General features: G+C 40.1%; 1 long non-coding RNA gene across 2 annotated transcripts; it reads left to right on the top strand.

Moving 5' to 3' along the window:
• The first annotated feature begins 3552 nt into the window (after window positions 1–3552).
• On the top strand, window positions 3553–6363 carry LOC140181860 (uncharacterized). Of its 2 annotated transcripts, none has more exons than XR_011877478.1 (4): window positions 3553–3738; window positions 3830–3884; window positions 3973–4101; window positions 6295–6363. It is a non-coding gene; the product is annotated as an uncharacterized lncRNA (long non-coding RNA). The 2 variants fall into 2 exon arrangements; XR_011877477.1 differs by lacking the exon at window positions 6295–6363 and adding an exon at window positions 5561–5892.
• Window positions 6364–6436: the final 73 nt, after the last annotated feature.

Raw genomic sequence — 6436 nt, 5'->3', positions numbered from 1 at the left:
ATTAGGATTGAGAATGGTGGTTTTAGGTTATGATTTGAAAGTATATAATGCTACTCATGAAGTTATGGTGACTAGGATAGAATGTCCACAAGTTCCTTTTCGAGTGCAACAGCGTGAATTTGTGCATAATTTGATTTGTTTGCCTATGACTGGTCTTGATCTCATTTTGGGATTGGATTGGTTATCCAAGAATCATGTTTTGCTTGATTGTTCTGAGAAGTCAGTACAGTTTATGCCAGAAGGGTCAGAAGCACCGGTTGTGGTGAATAGTTACTATTTGAATTCTATGATAGTAAACTGTTCTGGAACTGAATGTCAGGGTATTATGTTATTAACTGCGGGAATATCAGGTGATGATCAGAGTTTAGAGCAGATTCCTGTTGTATGTGAATTTCCAGATGTGTTTCCGGATGATATTAATGAATTTCCACCTAACCGGGAAGTGGAATTCGCAATTGAGTTGGTACCTGGATCCGGTCCAATTTCAATTACTCCTTATAGGATGTCGCCTTTAGAAATGGCTGAACTGAAGGCTCAGCTGGAAGATTTGTTGGGTAAGCATTTTATCCGACCAAGTGTTTCTCCGTGGGGAGCACCAGTGTTACTGGTAAAGAAGAAGGATGGGAGTATGCGGCTGTGTGTCGATTATCGGCAATTGAATAAGATCACTGTGAAGAATAAATATCCGTTGCCTAGAATCGATGATCTAATGGATCAGTTACAGGGTGCTGGTGTGTTTTCTAAGATTGACCTGCGATCCGGATATCATCAGATAAGGGTTAGAGACGAGGATATTCCGAAAACTACTTTCAGGACGCGTTATGGTCATTATGAGTATACAGTGATGTCTTTTGGGTTAACTAATGCCCCGGCAGTATTTATGGATTATATGAACAGGATTTTCCGTCCGTATCTGGACAAGTTTGTTATTGTCTTCATTGATGATATTCTCGTTTATTCTAAGTCTGAAGAGGAACATGCTGATCACTTGCGAACTGTGCTGCAAATTCTGAGAGACAGGAAGTTATATGCTAAGTTATCTAAATGTGAGTTCTGGAAGAGTGAAGTGAAGTTTCTCGGCCACGTGGTGAGTAAGCAGGGGATAGCTGTGGATCCTGCTAAGGTGGAAGCAGTGATGAATTGGGAGCGACCAACTTCAGTGACAGAAATCAGGAGTTTCCTAGGTTTGGCGGGGTATTATCGCAGATTCATTAAAGGATTTTCACAACTCGCCTTACCTTTAACTAAGTTGACTAGGAAGGATACACCTTTTATCTGGACTCCGGAATGTGAAGAGAGTTTCCAGGCATTGAAGCACAGGTTGACTACTGCACCTGTATTGGTATTACCTGAACCAAGTGAACCGTTTGAAGTGTATTGTGATGCATCTCTGAAAGGTTTAGGGTGTGTTCTGATGCAGCACCAGAATGTTGTAGCATACGCCTCACGGCAATTAAGGCCGCATGAAATGAACTATCCGACACATGATTTGGAACTTGCTGCTGTTGTGTTTGCTTTAAAGATTTGGAGGCACTATCTCTATGGTGTTAAGTTTCATGTTTTCTCAGACCATAAGAGTTTGAAGTATCTTTTTGAGCAGAAAGAATTGAATATGCGTCAGAGGAGATGGATGGAACTTCTGAAAGATTATGATTTTGAATTGAATTATCATCCAGGAAAAGCGAACGTTGTGGCGGACGCTTTGAGTCGGAAGTCTTTATATGCAGCTTGGATGATGCTACGGGAGGAAGAGTTACTGAAGGCATTCCAAGGTTTGAATTTGGGAGTTAGAGAAGAATCTGGAATCCTGTGTTTGAGTCAGTTGCAAATTTCAAGTGATTTTAAATCAGAACTTCTGAGGGCTCATCGAGACAGTGAAGCGTTACGTAAGGTATTGCCAGCAGTCGAACAGGGGAAACAGTGGAGAGTGTCAGAAGGTCAGGATGGTTTATGGAGATTCAAGAACCGGATTATTGTGCCAGATATTGGAGACATGCGACAGAGAATCTTAAAGGAAGCTCATAAGAGCGGGTTTTCAATTCACCCAGGGAGCACTAAAATGTATCAAGATCTGAAAGCGATGTTCTGGTAGCCAGGTATGACGAATGATGTGGCATTGTATGTATCTAAATGTTTAACGTGTCAGAAGGTTAAGATTGAGCATCAGAGACCATCAGGGACCCTTCAGCCTTTGGAGATTCCACAATGGAAATGGGAGAGTATCGCAATGGATTTTGTAATAGGTTTGCCTAGAACCCGATCTGGTTGTGACACTATTTGGGTGGTTGTGGATCGACTAACAAAATCAGCTCACTTTCTTCCTATCCGAATAAGTTGCACAATGGAGGAATTGGCTCGAATGTATATTAAAGAGATTGTCAGGTTGCATGGCGTGCCTTCTACCATTATATCTGATAGGGATCCTCGTTTCACATCAAGGTTCTGGGGAGCTTTTCAGCGTGCATTCGGGACTCAGTTAAGTTTGAGTACTGCATATCACCCTCAGACAGATGGTCAGTCAGAGAGAACTATTCAGACCTTGGAGGATATGCTAAGGGCTTGTGTTTTGGACCAGCCGGCGAGCTGGGATCGATATATGCCATTAGTAGAGTTTGCTTATAATAATAGCTATCATGCGAGCATCAGAATGGCTCCATATGAAGCTCTGTATGGCAGAAAATGTCAATCTCCACTGTGTTGGTATGAAACTGGAGAAAGGAGTTTATTAGGGCCTGAGATGATAGCTGAAACGACTGAGCAGATAAAGAAGATTCGTAGTCGAATGCTTATAGCCCAAAGCCGCCAAAAGAGCTATGCTGACCAAAGGCGAAAGCCTTTGGAATTTGAAGAAGGAGAACATGTCTTTTTGAAAGCTACACCAACCACTGGAGTGGGAAGAGCTATTAAGACCAAGAAACTGAATCCCCGTTATATTGGACCATTTGAGATTCTGAAGAGAATTGGACCAGTGGCTTATAGAATTGCCTTACCGCCGTACCTTTCGAATTTGCACGATGTATTTCATGTATCACAGCTTCGAAAGTATACTCCTGACGCAAGTCATGATCTGGAACCAGAACCAATCCAAGTAAGAGAAGATCTAACACTTCCGGTAATTCCGGTAAGAATTGATGACACCAGCGTTAAACGATTACGAGGAAGGGAAGTATCATTGGTAAAAGTAGCTTGGAGGCGAGCTGGTATCGAGGAACATACCTGGGAGCTCAAATCAGATATGCGACAGAACTATCCACATCTCTTTCAGGTAACTAGATTTGAATTTTGAGGGCAAAATTCTTTGTTAGGTGGGTAGAATGTAAACCCCGATTAAATTAGTAGATAATTAGTCAATAAATTAATTTTTAATAAGGAGGATTAGAAATGTGAATATTATATTAAATTAGGGTAGAGCTCATCGAAACGAGAATTTGACACTAATTTGAAGAAAACGGTCCAAGATTGGACCGAAAGTACCGAACCGGTTGAACCGGACCCGAACCGGGCTGTCGGTTCAACCGGACCAGCCCTATTAAATGAACCCAGCTTTGTCTTCTCCCTCATTACTGCAGCAACGAAGCTTTCAGCTTCCAGGGAGAAGAGAAACGAGAAACATTCCCGTAACCCTCACGTTAATTTCCGATCCCCGTAACTTCTCCGTCCGAGCTCCAATCGCCGCACCGTTTGCGGCCACGCGTCCACCGCGTCGAGCTCTACATTTCTACCGGAACAATTTCACTGGTAATTTGTTTAATCACTCTCAGCCCTCTTTTCCCCCAATTTTCGAATTTTAAGTGGGAATATTGAATTTCTTTAATTTCTGATGTTTTAGGATCCAATTAGCTTGAGAGAAACGTTCACTCTTGCTTATGTGAAGCTTGGGTAAGGTGAGGATACGATAATTCTATTTTATTTTCATTAAATTCGAGCTTTGAGTATTAAATTGGGTATATATGTATTATGAATGTGTATTAGGTTGAAAATAAATAATTGGAGCTTGAAATTGTGAATACTGGAACTTGGAGGAAGCGGATTAGTTGAGTTTTGAGGGGTTGTCTTGGTTTTGAATAAATAGCTTTGGTCGTTACGTGGAAATCGGCTAAGGTATGGTTTAGGTTTCTTGCATTTAATATATAATATTCTGTGAAAACTTAGGCTAGATGACCATAGGATAAGTTGGAATGCAGGTGTATATTTAATATTTAGTAATTTGTCGATGAATATAATTGGTTGAAGTTTATTGGATAATTAGTTATTAATTTTGGATGGTGAATGTTGTTATGTTAATTTGGAGAGAATTATAGTTGAATGTTATTGTTGATGAACATGGTTGGTTTGGTGCTTGTTGATTAATTAACATTCGATGAATTATTGATTTGAGGTATTTGTGTTAAAGCCTAGGATTTGTGAACTATGACTCTTAGTTGAATTTGGTTGTTGGATTTGAATTTTGTATGAGTTTAATTGTTGACTGAGGTGATTTTTTGTGGAGATTGTTATGATAATGAGGAAGGAAATGTTGAATTGAAAAGAATACAGGTTTGGACCCGAACAGGGTGGCAAAGTCCGAGTTTTAGAGGAGATGCTGCCGAAATTTTATAAAAATTAGAGATTAGAGATTTTGTTATATGATTATTTAGAAAGATTTAGATTCAAAGGTTATATGGTTTGATTTTGAGTTATTAAGAAAATGAGCATGTTTTAAGTTTGATTCATTTAGAAAGAATGACTTATGTTTTGAATTGGAACTATTGATGGACGGAATGGGAGGTGTGATATAATGAAGGATAAGGATTGAATATGTTTAATGTATGATGATGAATGAGAGGCAATTGAGAATGATGTGGATGTTGATGAATTATAATTGAATTATTTATATGGCTATGAATTTGAATAATCTGAGATACGAGATTCCCTGGATTAAGTGCCGTGGCTTGCCACCACGTGTACCAGGATGAAAACTCGATACTCTGTTGACCCTACGACGTAAGTGTGACCGGGCACTATATAAAGTCCGGGAATGTTACCCCCATTGAGCAATATTGATTATTTGAGAAAAATCTATGCATAGACTCTTGGGGATGCACGTCGGGGGACAGTCTAAGGACAATTCAGACTTGTCGGGTTGGCTGGATAACCGACAGATGAGCCTCATCAGCCATAGGACAGGCATGCATCATATGCATATTACTTGAATTACTTGCTTGTGCTCTAATTGGGTGTGCCTATTGTATTTGCCATGCTAAATGTGTATTTGTTACCTGCAGTAGTTGTAACCTTCTTGTGTTTGCCTTTATCTATTATTTGTCTGTGAAATGCATGATGGAATTGGAGGTATGGAGGAATGGCAGTATAGACTTAGATTTAAGGTAAGTAAGTTAGGATTAATATTTTTAGGAACCACCTTTTATGGCTTCTGTTTAATACTTTAAGCTTTACAATCTGAGTGTCGGCGTTCTAGGATTGCTCTGGCATTCCCAGGACCTTATATATTATGTGTGTGGCACCTTTACCATACTGAGAACCTCCGGTTCTCATTCCATACTATGTTGTTGATTTTCAGATGCAGGTCGGGAGCCATCTCGTTAGTCGTCTGGACTCTTAAAGCGGAGGGGTTACTGGATAGTGTTGTTGTATAGTTTTGCTGTACAGTGATGTATATATATGTACTTAGCTTCTCTTCGCATAACTTGTTCTTTATGATCCTCTTAGAGGTTTATGGAGAGGCAGGATTGTGTGTATGTACTTTTGGATTTTGGATATGTATGTATATATGTGTAAATATTCTCCGGCCAGTCTTGACTTCGCAGGCTGAGTTAGGAGCTTGTTATTTTGTATCTTTGGCACTCTATTCCTACTTCTGTTATCTTATGTTTGACAGTTACGGTTTTCTTAGCATGTAAGTTAACTCGTTCCTTGAGCGTTGCGCTTTTATCTCGCGATTTTTTATTTCCCCTATTCTTCAAGGCTCCTAGCATATTATAACTCTTCTGCTATTATATGTACTTATTTATTTTAGAGGTCGTAATACCACATCACCTCTGTTTTACGACTTAAGCGTAAAGCTTTGTGTGGTAGGGTGTTACATTATGGTATCAGAGCAGTTCGTTCCTATAGAGCCTGAAAGACGGACTGATTGTGCTTCTGTGCATTCTCTGTATATGTGTTTATGTGCTATTAGGATATCTGATTGATATATGTGGCATAAACGTTTGTGAGCATGCATTTGGAACTTAAAGCATTAGACCTGCGATATTGAGACTGATCAACTTAATATCACTTGTTTGGTGTGTATAGGGACCAGATGTCGACTCGCGGACGCGGTCGCGGGCGAGGTAGAGGTAGGACAGGCACCGTTACTCCTGTCCATAGGGACTGATCCAGTAGACTTTATGGCTGCCCTGGAAATATGGCTGCAGCTATGCAGGCCACAGCGAGG

This window comes from Arachis hypogaea, chromosome 19 (genome assembly GCF_003086295.3).
Source record: "Arachis hypogaea cultivar Tifrunner chromosome 19, arahy.Tifrunner.gnm2.J5K5, whole genome shotgun sequence".
Taxonomy (NCBI): Eukaryota; Viridiplantae; Streptophyta; class Magnoliopsida; order Fabales; family Fabaceae; genus Arachis; species Arachis hypogaea.
Note: the sequence above shows the minus strand (reverse complement) of the source record. Positions and strands in the feature narration are given on the sequence as shown.